The sequence below is a fragment of the Salvia miltiorrhiza genome, chromosome 7, assembly GCF_028751815.1.
Source record: "Salvia miltiorrhiza cultivar Shanhuang (shh) chromosome 7, IMPLAD_Smil_shh, whole genome shotgun sequence".
NCBI lineage: Eukaryota > Viridiplantae > Streptophyta > Magnoliopsida > Lamiales > Lamiaceae > Salvia > Salvia miltiorrhiza.
In genome coordinates, this window is record NC_080393.1 from 38,024,807 (window position 1) to 38,039,980 (window position 15,174).

Here is a 15,174-nt window from a genome sequence, read left to right on the forward strand (position 1 = left end):
GAAAGTTTCACAAGAAACACTTCAAGGGAAGAGAAAGAGAACACAAGCCCAGATACTCTACAGACAGAAGCGGAGAAAAGAAATCCTTCGCAACAGATCTCAATGATGTGGAATGCTTTGGATGCAGAAAGAAAAGGCACTACAAATCAGAATGCTCTGAATTAACGCAAGAAGAGCGCAAGAGCTAAGAGCTAAGAGGGATCGTTGGCATGCAAAGAAGAATGCTATGGTAGCTGAAGATGCTGGATCTTCTGAATACACATCTGGATCATTCGCCTTCAACTCCACCAGCTCAGATGACGAGAGCCAAGCCCTTATGGCCAAGGATGCTGAAAGCATGGCTGATAACTCAGGCAACAATTATGACAATGGAATGAATGGGCCTGAGGTAAACTCTTAATCTAAAACTTTTCACACTGATAACTCCGTGATGTGTACAGGAGTTATCTCAGATTCTGGAGACAGCTCAACAAATGAAATTGATGAGTATGATCAGCTCATGACTGATCATCGACAATTAAGAGCAATGTTCGAGAACATCATGCAACAGAATCAGAAAATAAAAGAAGAGATCAGTCGAGACCAGTTCAAGGAAGGAACAGTCATCTAGGTGAAAACTGTCTCGATGAACTGATCTTGGAGAATCACCAAATGAAAATCCAACTCAAGAAATCAATAGAAGAATGTGAGAGGGCCTATCATGAAATTAAGAGGCTCCACTACAAATTGGAGCAAACAGTCAAAGACTGTATGAAGGACTCGCCTCTGATGGATAACTTTCCATCAAAATCACTTGTGGAAATTATAGAAGGCAAGGTGATTCGAGCTGATAAAGGAAAGAAGGTCATAATCCAGGATGCACCTGAAGCATGTGATGACAATTCTACAAAAGAACCAAGGGATTATGACAAAGAAGAAATCTTAAAGAGAAATATGATGGTGAATCAGAATGTTCCTCCTCCACGGAACTACAAACGAGCAAAGGAGGAACCAAATCAGTTTGCCCTCATGAAAAGACTAGAGAGTAGATTCCAGTCGAAGTATGGCACAGGAACATCTAGATTGAAGCAACAGCACGCCCATGTAACAAAGAAACGAAGTCCTCCTCATCAGTTAAGGGGGAAGACCAACAAGAGCTATCAACAACTTAAACCAGTTCAGTTCAGGAAAGAGCATCAATCATGGAGACAAGACAATGACAAGTTCAGACGAGCTCAACTTCACTCACAACATCATGTGACTGGACAACATCAGTTCTATGCTTCTCAGTATCAGTCAAAACACCATCAGTCAAGAATGACTTCTGTATGTCAAGGAAGATACACAATGAAACAAAGGAGACCTCCAATTCACAACAGAAAAAACTACTACAAGAAAAAGGCTCCAAAGAAGAAAGCTCAACCAATAAAGGCACATGTGTCAACTTAAGTATCAACAACTTCAGTCAGATGACCAGTCGACCTCAGAGGACCAGCGCGACGACCAGTTCTAAAGCATATTTGGGTTCCAAAAGGAACAATGACTAATGTTGAAGGACCCAAACATTGATTGGGTACCTAAAATAACTCTTCCTTGCAAGATAAAACCAGAAAACTTAAGAAGAAGGGAGAAGTTAAAGCTTCAATCAAAATAAGGTACCTGGACAGCGGATGCTCGAAGCACATGATGGGCTATAAAGAATATCTCACGTAATACGTTGAGAAAATTGGATCAAAAGTTGCATTCGAAGACAACTCTCTAGGTGAAATAAAAGGCTATGGTGTACTCAACATGGGTAACGCCAGTATCAGTAATGTTAGCTATTTTCTGGTCTCAAACATAACTTGTTGTCTGTGAGTCAATTTTGTGACAGCGGATTCGCAAAGAAGATTGATTTACATGCATTTTTCACTCCTGTGTCACGTTATTCTTTAGTATTTTGGGCGTTTCTTATTGAGTTGTTGAGTTGTCTATTGTTTAGATTGCATATTTTTGTAGAATAAACTACTCGTCTGTGTTCATGCTGTTTCTACAGGTTTTGGATGCAATATGGGCTGTTTTGAGATTGCCTTTGGAATCATCTTAATGATTGAATTGAACTTGGTAGTTATGAGAATCTGTTGAAACCTTTGCCTTGAGAAAATCTTATCATTTCTGTTTCTCTATTTCGCAGCTTGATTTATTTATTTCCTGTTATTCATTTATTTATGTTTTAAAAATAAAACTCTCAATTTCGGTTTTCCAGATAGAAGATTATAATTTAGGATAGGAATTGGTTCTAATCAGTCTCTGTGAATTTGACCTTGGTTGCCACTATACACAATTGCACATGTGCACTTGCGGCGTGTCAAGAAATTAGCGAACAAGTTTTTGGCGCCGTTGCCGGGGACTAATTTATTATCAGTACTATCTGTTGATTATTTGAGACTACTCTGGCCTTTTATTTCTGTCATTTATTTAAGCTTTTTATTTCTTTCTTGTGGTTCTAATTGAAAACTGGTGAATTATTTAGGTGGTATATGAACATAAGATCTAAAAATTTACCTTTAGTAAATTTTGATCCGAAAATTGAAGCTACGCTATGCCTTAACAACAGCGAGAAAACTAAAGCCACACTGAAATTGATGGCTACTGTAGAAGAACTCTGTGTTTTGAGAGAATAGCTGCAGATGTTGTTGGATGCTCAGAAAAATACTGGTGAGCAAAAACAGGTACCACTTGATGAGGCGTTTACTCCCTTGTACCAGTACCAAGAGCCACCTAGAGTCAACGCAAATAACTTTGAGCTGAGTACTAGGCTGATTACCATGGTACAACAAAATGAATATGGAGGTAATGCCGTAGAGGATTCTAACGCGCACTTGAGGCAGTTATTGGAGTTGTGCAGTACGATAAAGATGAACGACGTAGAAGATGACATCATTCGCCTTCGTCTATTTCCCTTCTCACTGAGGGACAAGGCTCAAATAACTTTGAGCTGAGTACTAGGCTGATTACCATGGTACAACAAAATGAATATGGAGGTAATGCCGTAGAGGATTCTAACGCGCACTTGAGGCAGTTATTGGAGTTGTGCAGTACGATAAAGATGAACGGCGTAGAAGATGACATCATTCGCCTTCGTCTATTTCCCTTCTCACTGAGGGACAAGGCTAAGTCATGGTACCACACTCTACAATTGAGAGCCACTCCTACATGGGAGGAAGTAGCGCACTTATTTCTGCGAAAATCTCATACTCTTGGTCTCACGTTGAAGCTAAAGATGGCATTGTTCAATTTCAGCAGTATGAAGGAGAATCACTAGCAGAAACATGGAAACGGTACCAGGATAAATTGAGGAAATGCCCGTCCCATGGCTTTGATGAATGGACTCTAGTGGTCATTTTTTACAATGCATGTGGAGAGCGCACGAGGATGTTCATGGATACCGCAGCTGGAGGTTGCCTGCTCAAGAAACGGAGCTCGGAAGCAAGGTAGATCATAGAAAGTATGGCCACTACAAGTTACCAATGGCCATCCGAGAGAGCGCAGTTGAAGAAAATTGTTGTTGCGTCTAGCTTAGATACCATGGCATAGATTTCGACTCAGTTGGTAGAGATGAACTCCAAAATTCCAGCGTTAACTTTGGGCAATCCTAAGCCGACTGGAGAGATCCCGACAGGCGTAGAAGATGCCAACTACATCAATGGCAGAAACTATGGGAATTTTCAGCATGGGCAACACGGCGGATATAATAGTGGACAACAGTTTGATTACGGAAGGCGCGTTCATCCGAATCTGGTGTATGGAAACCCGAACAAAGCGATTCAGCATCCACCAGGTTTCTTTGTTACCAATGGAGTCATTAATGAAGAGCAGAAGCCGAATATGGAGGAGCAAATGATGAAGTTCATCTCCAAGGCTGATGAAAGAATGGGGAAGTTAGAGTCCACTACTGCTGCTTTGGGGACTCAAATGAAGATGTTCGAGACCCAAATGGGTCAACAAGCCACCGCCGTCAACAAACTCCAACAGTCGGGCAATTTCATAAACAACGCCAAGGTGAACCCAAAGGAGCAGTGCATGGCCGTTGGATTTAAGAGTGCAGCCACCTCTGAAGGCAGCTATGGATTTCGTGAGATTGGGAATGAAACAAAACAAAGCCATAAGGGAAGCCGAGGAGTTCTACCTCATCTGCGTCCTCCCGGGTGGATGCCGTTTGTTGGGAACTTAATTAAATATCCTAATCCTTATTTTTATGATACCAAAATCAATAGGTTTCTTTTGTAATAGACTAGAACTGCTCGAACTCAAGTGTCAGAGTTCTTTTTCTTGTATAGTTGTTGTTCTGAAGACTGAAGACTGAAGAATGAAGGACTAAAGACAGAAGACTGAAGTTGCCGACTGAAGCATCAGTCGAAGAATCAGTTTTGACTGATTACTTAATGCGTGCCACATGGAATCAGCGGACTTGATATACCTATTGTATGAGCTTTCTTAAATAATATGATACTTATGATTATGACTTGAGTTAACTTTATGTTTCAACTAATTGACTTGCCAATTTTTATGATAATGAGTGTTTAGCCCTATTTTGTGATGAATTTGTGGGTGTTTACGCCTTATATTGACTTTTATTTTGGTCTATTTCACTCTAGAGTTGATTGATTTGAGCTTTTGTGCTAATTTTGTTGTCTCAGGATTTTATGCTCAAATTGATTGATATGTGGACAAAAATAAAGTCAGAATTTAGTTGAATGGTCTGAAGAAGAATCGAAGTTCGTCTCGATACGAGTTCGTAGGCGAAAACGGATCCAAAATCCGACTTGAAACGAGGGAGAACGGACCAAAACAAAAATTCTGCGCATTGCAGTCTGCGAAAGGCATACACGGCGGCGCCGTCTCACGGCGGCCGCCGTCTCTGGGCTCGGCAGTTACGTTTCTGCCATTTAAAAGCCTTTTTTTAGGGTTTTGACCCAACTCCCGACCCCAGCAGCCTCCTAGGCGATTTTCCCTTGTTTTCCCTTAGTTTTAGAGTAGTTAGAAACATCATAAACATCTTTTTGATTCGTTGGATTAAAGTTAATGTTATTTTGCATTCCGTTGGATTGGATTTCCGGATCGTACGCTTATGTAAGAACTCAGTTTATGTTTTCTATATGCTAGTTTATTTCCATTGCTTAGATTATTGATGCTTAGTATTCAATTGATTAAATGTTTATTCTTTTATCTTGCCTAGATAATCGTTGTTTATGATTGTTGAATTAGCTAATGCTTTCTAGATTGCTAGTTAGAACCCAAGGTTTATTAGTTCCCTGCGTTCTTAATGTGCTTCCTATTTTTCGCCTAGATAGATTTATATGCTTTCTGTTGATTCTGCATTAGATAATTTTACAAGCTTTATTTATTTACGCCTAGATTTAAAGAGAGAGTGTCAGACCCAACTACCCGATTAGAGTGTTTAGGTTTATTTCATGTTTCCTGTGAGTAGCACGATCGAAGCCCTGCTAAGCCTTCCTTGAGAGACGACTTGAGTCACCTTACCGCCCTAGGACGACCTCGTATAAATTCGAGCCGTTAGGTGTTTTTGGATGAGTTAATGAGCTTGTATGTTACCCTCTACTAATGAGATGAGACGAATTCGGTCCTGCCACAAGCGAGATTTTATGTACAGAGGTGATTGTGAGCCCTCTATTGGGTTGGCCGGTCACTGTACTTGAGAGGGAGGCCTACTTCTCAGTACCTTTGATGATTGAGTAATGGATGTGGTACATACATGATGAATGTTTAAACTGCGCAGTTACTTTATTATGATGTTATGATTTGTGAAATTGCATGCACAGGTTCTTTTCTAACTAAAACCTCTGTGTGTTGCTTAATGTGGCAAGTTCAATTTATAGCTCTAAGAGCAAGCTTTCATTTGTTTTTCGGCATATGTCCACTGAGTACTTTGTACTCAGCCCTGCATGTATTTCTAAACGTGCAGGATAAGCGAGGAGGAGGGAGATTGGTCAGGTGCTGACGGGGACTTATTTTGGACGACGTTGTTTCTTTTACCGTATTTCTACTTCATACGGTAGCCTTTTGAGGTTGGATGTTTATATTTTGAACTTAATAAGGAAATACACTCTCGGCTATATGTCTTCATACATATAGTCTGATCACATTTTGCTGCGAGACTCTATAAATTATAAATCTTTGTAAATATTTAACTATGTCCACTTTGTAAATTTTGTCGAAAATCCCTGTACTTTTGAACTTATGAAGCCGATAATATTTGTGTCATTGAGATGATGTTATTGTTGTTCATCTTTGCATTGTGAGCTTCCACTGGTTGTTTGATCTAGTTCTTCCTTCTTTACTTCATTCTTTTATTTAGTCGTATCGATACCTTGTCTACGCTGTCACTGGCTAGACGTCGGGCTGCGATAGAGTGGTATCAGAGCACGACGTCTGCTCTGAGTCAATTTCTTGATCGAGTCGAAACCCTTGATTCCATCTATTCTTGGATTGAGTCTCGTCTAACTTGAATTCTTAGGCTAGTTTGAGAGTAAGTTTAAGTGTGAGTTTGAATCAAAAACCCCAGCACCTCCATCTCCTTTGGCTTATCGAGGTAAGAGTTTACTGTTGTTCTTTATTGCTTCTATGTTGAGATTGAGCATGCATTAATAACGAGTTATGTAATGTTTTGATGGGCGGATGTGACCGAGACGATGGATTGTGTTATGTGCAAGCGACAGTTCTATACGAAGGAATATCAGTGACCATTGTACCACCGTTGTACTTGTAGTGTACCAACAAGAATGAGCATGTTGTCGATGTGATATATACCAAGTAAGTTCTGGTACCTTAGTTCGTAACAATTGTTATTTCTTCCTTGCAGGAGGGAGAGCCCGACATATGAGATAGTACGAAGAGAGTTTAGAGATTTCATTAGAATTATAGGGATAACTTAGGAGAGTTTCTAGGACTCTATCACAGACGTTGGCTTGAGGCTTCACAGATCGGAGTTGACGGTGTCAAGGGCGCTCTACACTTGTTGCTATTACTACCGCTGAAGTAGCAGAAATAGAGAGCTTTCCTAATATCGAAGTTTGTTGACAAGACACTGATAAGGTGAACGTACTATAGAGACCTTAGGGGATGCGTAGATACTCTTGAACATTAGTACTTTGTAATAGAGGTACTTTCCTCGAGACCGCGTTTATTGTCGCTAGATTAGTTTATGAGTGTGGACTCACTGAGCCTTTACCCTATTATGATCATATTTCAATCTTTACTGTGCCCATTTGAGCCCATGATAGAACCCGAGCCGTTTGTACTCGAGTTGATTTTTGCCAGATCCCATTATTTTGAGCCTGAGCCATTTGTGTTGGAGATCTTTACTTTGATGCTGGAGATTGATTCATTTTCCGTTTGGTCGATTGTCAATTTTTCCACTATTGATTTGCTTTCATTATATTATATCCTAGTTTCTGTTCTAGTTTCTATTCCAGAATCTGATTTTACACTGATTGTGACTTCTTCATCTATTCTTGAGTCAGCACCGGTTGTTATGGAATCCTTCTTCTACTTGAACTCATTTTTATAAGGTTCAGGCATTTTCATTCATCATATCTTTTTTCCTACTACGCCCGACAGGAGTTAGGGATGTCTAGGTAACTAGGACGGCATAGCGAGAATAATGATCTGTAGAAAGACGATTCACGTTAATAGTCGGTAGGATACATATATTACGGGACGAGAGCAACTATTAGAACATGGATTCTCTCCCCTCAGCCACCCATGGAGAATGCTAACCAGTTCGAGGACGAAGAGAAATGATGTTGAGCCAGAGCAGGGAATAGCAAATTATGAGGAGGATTGAGATGACGGTTTGGGTCAAATGATGAGTTTTACGATAGGAGATTGAGATGATGATTAGTATAGACGTAGCATCGCAGTAGTCTTAGGAGTGTTCCTTTTGATGAACAATTACCCCACATTTCGCGAAAGAGGCCTCACAAGAAGCAATTGTCTATAAAGGTATATTAATGAGATAATGTTGAGATGGTCTTTAGATTTTTTATGAGCTTTCATTTATACGCTCTAATTATATGATGCCTATATATGAACAGTGTTTAACATGGATTAAGATCATAAGGATATGATTTTAGCAATAAGAAATGGAGTTTGTTAACCTTAAGCAAGGACAGAAAACAGTAGCAGAATTTGATCGAGAATTCTGCAACTTAGCCAGTTATGCACCATATCGGGTAGATACTGATGAGAAGATGTCTGCTTTATTTTGTTCCGAACTGAAGCAAGAAATTAGAATTGTTCTGGCAAGTCAAAACGCACTGACCTACGCGGAGGCCTTGAACAAGGCACTAGACATGGAACTGGCCATGCAACCAGATAGAACTGCACAAGAGCTAGTACTTCAAGAGACTCCAAACACGCAAATACCCTAATTCATCTATTTCTGGACGAGGACTGAAAGAAAAGCGAAAGTGGGAGAACCGTGATCCAGAAGCTAGTAGGCCATGGCAAGGTGAGAATATGCAGCCACAATTCCAAGGACAAGTCAAGCAATAGTTTGCTAGACCAACACTTCCGACAAAAGGACCTCAAGGAGCACCACACTGCCCTAAGTGTCACAAGCTACATTTGGGATAATGGAAAGCCGGAACTAATAGCTGCTTCACGTGCGGAAGAAACGGGCACTACTCCAACCAATGTCCCAACCGTCAGCAAGGAACGAGTGGGGGAACATCGAACCAGTATCAACAACCTCAGCTCAAAGCGATGGAGGAAATTCTTTCACTACCTCAACCTCTACTACTTCGACGACCCCGCCGAAGATATTAGTCGAAGAGTTACTATCACGAGTCTCAACCAAAACAACAAAAAATCCAGTATCAACAAACTTTAGCGATCGAGCAAAAGCCTCAGGACGAGAATCAAGAAAATTCGGCAGGTATGGGAGGACTTAAATGAGCACTACTCATAACCTTGTTTGATTCGGGTGGTCCGCACTCTCTGTTATTTACACGTGCGTGGACACATTAGAACTCGATATAGAACCAACTCAGTAGCATTAAAAGTAGCTACATCCTTAGGTTATATCACCACTATTACGCATGTATGCTCTAACTTAGAATTCGAACCGCATAAGCTTATCGCTACAACTTTGAGACTAAGGCGTACGCGTAGTGTAGATATTATTTTGAAAATAGATTAGTTATTCGAAATTACACGATGATATAATGCGAGGAGAAGCAAATTTTGTTCCAGCCATCCGACAAGGAACTTATATGCGGTCCTAAGAGGAAATGGAAGAAAGCACTAACTATCAAAGACGTGACACATCAACAATTACTTGAACGCAGAATAAGAATCTAGAGTAAAGAACGATGACGAGCCAAATGATCTGCGCCTCGTAGCATAGCGTCTATGGAGTTTCAGGACTTGAAGGTACAGAAAGAAGACATCCCAACGATGACGTTTCACACAAGATACAGTCTCTACGATGATATAGTGATGCCTTTCGGACAGAAGAATGCAGATATAGGTTATATATAGTTGTTGAATACAAGAGATGATTTCTACCCCAATACTGACAGTCCTCAAAACGGACAAGGAATATATTTTTTAGGCAGATGCAGTAAAGAACGATACACAACACTTTTTGGAAGTATGGAACATTACCAAGACTTGAAGATAAAGTTTCGATGGAAGAGGCATGAAGTCTCGACAACGATCACCTTTGATAGAGATTCTAAGTTTACTTCACACCTTTGGATGAGCCTTTGATAGAGTTAGGCTTTAGATTGAATTTCAGCACTGTTTTGTTTTTCCATAGACGGAAGGACAATCTGAGAGGACCGTTTACATTTTAGATGATATAATTTAGACAGTGGTTTTAGAAAAATGAGCTCAATGTGAGCAACTTCTGCTCAAATCAAGTTTTCCGATGACAATAGTTTCTAGGCAGCTATCCCCATCGCACCACACGAAGCGCTCTACGGAAAAACGTGTTGAACCCTGCTTTATTGGGATGAAGTAGGAGAAAGAGAATGTACTTGGTCCTGAAGCAGTAGAAGAAACAATCGCTACCCTGCGACAAATTCGACAAAGAATTAAGGAGGCACAGGACCACCAGAACTCTTACACGGATACCATAAGAACAGAGATTCAATTCGAAGTTGGAGACAAAGTTTTTTAGAAAGTTTTCCCATCTCATGATAGCATCGATTCGGAATCGAAGACAAGCCTAAACCAAGATATATAGCACTGTATGATATACTGTAGAAAATAGGCCCCGTGCCTACAGATTTACATCGCCGCCAAGCTTCACGAACGTCCATGATGTTAGCACTTGTTTCAATGGAGGAAGTACACGCAAAATCCTAAACTTGTCATTCACCAAGAAGAATTCTCTCTTGAACCAGATTTGAGCTATGAAGAGAAGACCTGAAGTTATTCTAGACAGGAAGATTCAACAATTGCGAAACAAGTCGATTTCTTTGGTAAAGATCCAATGGAGACATCACAGTCAAGAAGAAGCAACTTGGGAACTTGAAGAGAAGATGAAAGAAAAGTACCCCGAGCTCTTTCCCAAAGGTGAGTAACACAAATTTCGAGACAAAATTTTTTTTAAGGAGGGTAGGATGTAACACCCCGCAGTTTCTTTATTACTTATATTTTTAAGTTCTCTATTAAGAGTATTGAGATACTAGCATTAGCTTGTTAAAGATAAGATGTTTTTTTTTAGATTGAGATGTGAGTATTTTAGAAGCTGATGATAGAACTAGTGGGGCAAATCTTTAGTAGAATGAGTTTTCGATAGAGATGTTGATTGAAGTGAGGAGAGGATATAGTTCTGTTTTCGATAGAGGAAGCCTAATTATTTTTTAGACGATTTATAGTGTTAAGTTTAAGTGGATACCTAGCTAGATATAGAGCCGAGGTGACTGAGTGAGACTTACAATAGAGATAGAGTCAGATTTGGGAGATGAGTAAATTGAAGTGAGATCTTGACTGTTTTTTTTTTTTTTTGTGACATTTGTGTGAGATTAATTGTTTGACTGTTATGTGACTTATTTGTTATGTGTGCATGTATGATTGAGTGATTATGATTTTCTTGAGAATTATAGCACGCGAGATTTATTTTGAAATCTTTTATGAACGAGATCATTTTTTTAAACGGTGAATAATAATATCACTAATGAAGATATAATTTTCTAACGGAAAGTTTTTGGAATTTGTTTTTCTGAGATAGATGAATTGAATTATGTGTGCATTAATTATTTCATAATTATTTTTAATCACACAATTATTTGAGATTGATTAATGATATTATTAAGGATTCAATTTCTTCCTTAAACTAAATTCCCTACACATTTTACTACTCAACTTTCACCATTTACACTAAATCTTTTACCATGATCCTAAGTTACCTTTTTAGCAAGTGGCCAAGTTGAGCAATTAATGCTCATTAATTACCTAGAACCTTCGTGAACAAGTTGAGGCATAAACAAAACCACTCTCTCTCTCTCTCTTCTCTCCCCTCATTCATACGCCCCTCACCTCTCCCTCTCATCTCTCTCTCTCTTTCTTCCTTAATCCTCCATTGTTAACCATTCTCAAAGCTTCAAATATCATATCTCCACCAAAGATCTTCACTAATTCAAATCAAAACTTCATTTCCTCTGAATCAAGAGCAAGATTGATGGAGTTTCAAGCTTGAAGTTAGAGTGATGAATTTTTATTTCTTTCAAAGTCTTTGAGTAAGTGTTCCAATTACTTGAATCTAGACTTATTTGAGTTATATATGAGTATATATGCATAGAAATAGCAAGAAAACATCACCTTTTAACTTCTTCAAATTTTCAAAAATTTAGGGTTATATGCCCTTCAAAAAAAATTCTCTTTCTTTTCTTAAATTGGAGTGGTATTTATGCTATTGGAGATATAATGAGATGATTTCTATGTGTACAGAAAAGTGTTAGAAAGAACTATGGATTTTAAGTTAGTTTAGTTTACCTAAAATTGGGATATTTTGATTCTAGGAGTTAATTGTTAAATTGATGGATGATAACTGCTATTGAGGGTATTATTATGATATTGGATGGATTGGATTGATGATTGAGATGGATTGGTGGAACTTGATGTGAGTTAGTTTGTTGGAAATTAGTAATATTTGGTTATGAGCTTAATTATATAAATTGATGATTTATATGTGCTATTGAGATGTCTAATACGATGAATTATGAGTGAGATTGATGATTGAAAGTGATTTGCAAATTTCGATGAGAGTTAGTTTGATGTGATTTGGGTAAAAACTTATTCTATGGTTTGATTGATTATTTGATTATTTATTTATGCAATTAGGTGATTCAATTTGATTAATCTAAGGTTGGATTAATGATTTATGCATGTTTGTAAATTTTCAAAAAGTTTAGTTTGATATAAATTAGGGCTTTTTTATTCATGTTGTTTAAATTAGCTAAGGTTAATTGTTATTAAGCATGATAGAAATAATAATTCAGGATCAATTAGGTTCATTTTCAAGAATGCCTAAAATTGGTTAAGTTTAGTTTACTAATAATTGGGGACTTTTAATTAATGAGATAAATACTTAAATTGATGATATCTAGGTGTTCATTAGACTACTAGCTAGGATGATGAAAGCATGATTAATTTGGTTAATGATGTTGATTTGTGAAATTTTCCTGAGTTTAGTTTGCGTGTATAAATGAGATCTTTCATATGTAATGAGTTACGCAATGAATATGATTATATATGGCTATTCGATGACTAATTGAGCCTATATACGCGAAATGAGATGAAACAAATCACCCCCCAATATTTCATGTCATGACTGAATACATATCAAAGAAGGGGAAGTTGAATTTTGATTTTTCTTGTGTTTTGATCACGTATTTATGTTATTGTGTAATATGAGAGTCTAATGTGAATTTATGAGAATTTTTCATCAAAGAAGTCTGGAGTTTAAGTATATTTACTTTATGCTCAAGTTAGGAGTTAATTTGAGAACCTTTTTAAAGGCTACCCACCTACTGTTTTCGATGGGATTTTGTTACCCAAAAGTCTTGAACATTTTATGGTAAGTATATATGAGAGTCTTGATTATACTTGTAAAATTTCAAGTCATTTGGATTTCAGTTACTATTTTTCCAAAATATAGAACTCCAACTGCAACTTTCTACCAAAAATTTTGAAGGGCAGACACTAGAATCACACTTTTCAGTAGCTTCCCGTAAAGTTTTACCTTCTAAAGTTTAATGGTAAATAACTTATTTTGCTAACTAGTTACCCACCAAATTTCAAGCCATTTCGGAAATGTTTACTATTTTTCAAAAATCAAAACTTTCGGTTGCACAAAACTGCCAGATATGGTAGACTATAGGAGAACAGCCATATCTCTTAAACCACTTGGCGATTTTCAACCTACTTTTTTTAAAAATGAAACTAGACTCAAAGAGGTTTCCAATGATATGAGTCTCAAACCCAGAAGAGGCTCGAGGTGAGATGGATTAAATTTTTGGTTAAGGACAGTGCAGAATGGTGTTTGAATGTGATAACTTATATAGAGTATGTGATTCTATGTGCCTTATGTGTCTATGTATGTCTATGTGCTTGATTGTTATTAGTCTAACCCTACTAGAGTGATAAGCGAGAGTAGGATTTGTGATTTCTTAGGATATATGTATACACTTAGGAGATTGAGATAGTTGGAGTATATAAAAGACGAGTGATGAGATAGCATTGAGATAGGAATGATATACATAGTAAGGGAGTTCCTGACTAGTTTCATTTATCTTATCTCATGAACCACTCAGATGCTATGACATCTGAAGATACGAGCAGAGGACGGAAGTAAGATCACCCAAGTACTACGAGAGTAAACTAAGTTCACCAGGTGGGCATTATTTTGATATACCTATTATACGAGCTTTCTTAAATGATATGATACTTATGATTATGACTTGAGTTAACTTTATATTTCAACTAATTGACTTGCCAATTTTTATGATAATGAGCTTGTATGTTACTCTCTACTAATGAGATGAGACGAATTCGGTCCTGTCACAAGCGGCATTTTGTGCACAGAGGTGACTGTGAGCCGTCTATCTGGTCGGCCGGCCACGGTACTTGAGAGGGAGGCCTACTCCTGAGTACCTTTGATGATTGAGTAGTGGATGTGGTACATACATGATGAATGTTTAAACTGCGCAGTTACTTTATTATGATGTTATGATTTGCGAAATTGCATGCACAAGTTCTTTTCTAACTAAAACCTCTGTGTGTTGCTTAATGTGACGAGTTCAATTTATAGCTCTAAGAGCAGGCTTTCATTTATTTTTCGGCAAATGTCCACTGAGTACTTTGTACTCAGTCATGCATGTATTTCTAAACGTGCAGGATAAGCAAGGAGGAGGGAGATCAGTCTGGTGCTGGCGGGGACTTATTTTGGATGACGTTATTTCTTTTACCGTATTTCTACTTCATACGGTAGGCTTTTGAGGTTGGATGTTTATATTTTGTACTTAATCAGGAAATACACTCTCAGCTATATGTCTTCATACAAATAGTCTGATCACGTTTTGCTGCGAGACTCTGTAACTTATAAACCTTTGTAAATATTTAACTATATCCGCTTTGTAAATTTTGTCGAAAATCCCTGTACTTTTGAACTTATGAAGCCGATAATATTTGTGTCTTTGAGATGATGTTATTGTTGTTCATCTTTGCATGTTTTGTTGTGAGCTTCCGCTTGTTGTTTGATCTAGTTCTTCATTCTTTACTTCATTCTTTTATTTAGTCGTATCGATACCCGATCGACGCTATCACTGGCTAGACGTCGGGCTGCGACAGTGTACAAGCTGAAAAAAGTGCTCTATGGTTTGAAGCAAGCACCAAGAGCATGGTATAATACTCTCTCTGAATATCTGATTGAACAAGGATTCAAGAAGGGGTCAGTGGCCAGAACTCTTTTCACACTGAAAGTAGGAGAGGAAATCCTACTTGTTCAAATTTACATTGATGACATCATCTTCGGATCCAAATCCGAACGGATGTGCAAAAAGTTTACTGACATTATGACAAACAAATTCCAGATATCAATGATGGGATAAATGAATTTCTTTTTGAGATTACTGAGTCAACTCAAAACACCTATTGAATTGACTCGCAATCATACGAGGTCAA

General features: G+C 38.1%; 1 long non-coding RNA gene across 1 annotated transcript; it reads left to right on the forward strand.

The window, feature by feature from the left end:
* The first annotated feature begins 11,467 nt into the window (after positions 1-11,467).
* LOC130992910 (uncharacterized) lies at positions 11,468-14,704 on the forward strand. Its single transcript, XR_009091470.1, has 3 exons — positions 11,468-11,729; positions 13,806-13,885; positions 14,389-14,704. It is a non-coding gene; the product is annotated as an uncharacterized LOC130992910 (long non-coding RNA).
* The last annotated feature ends 470 nt before the right edge of the window (positions 14,705-15,174 follow it).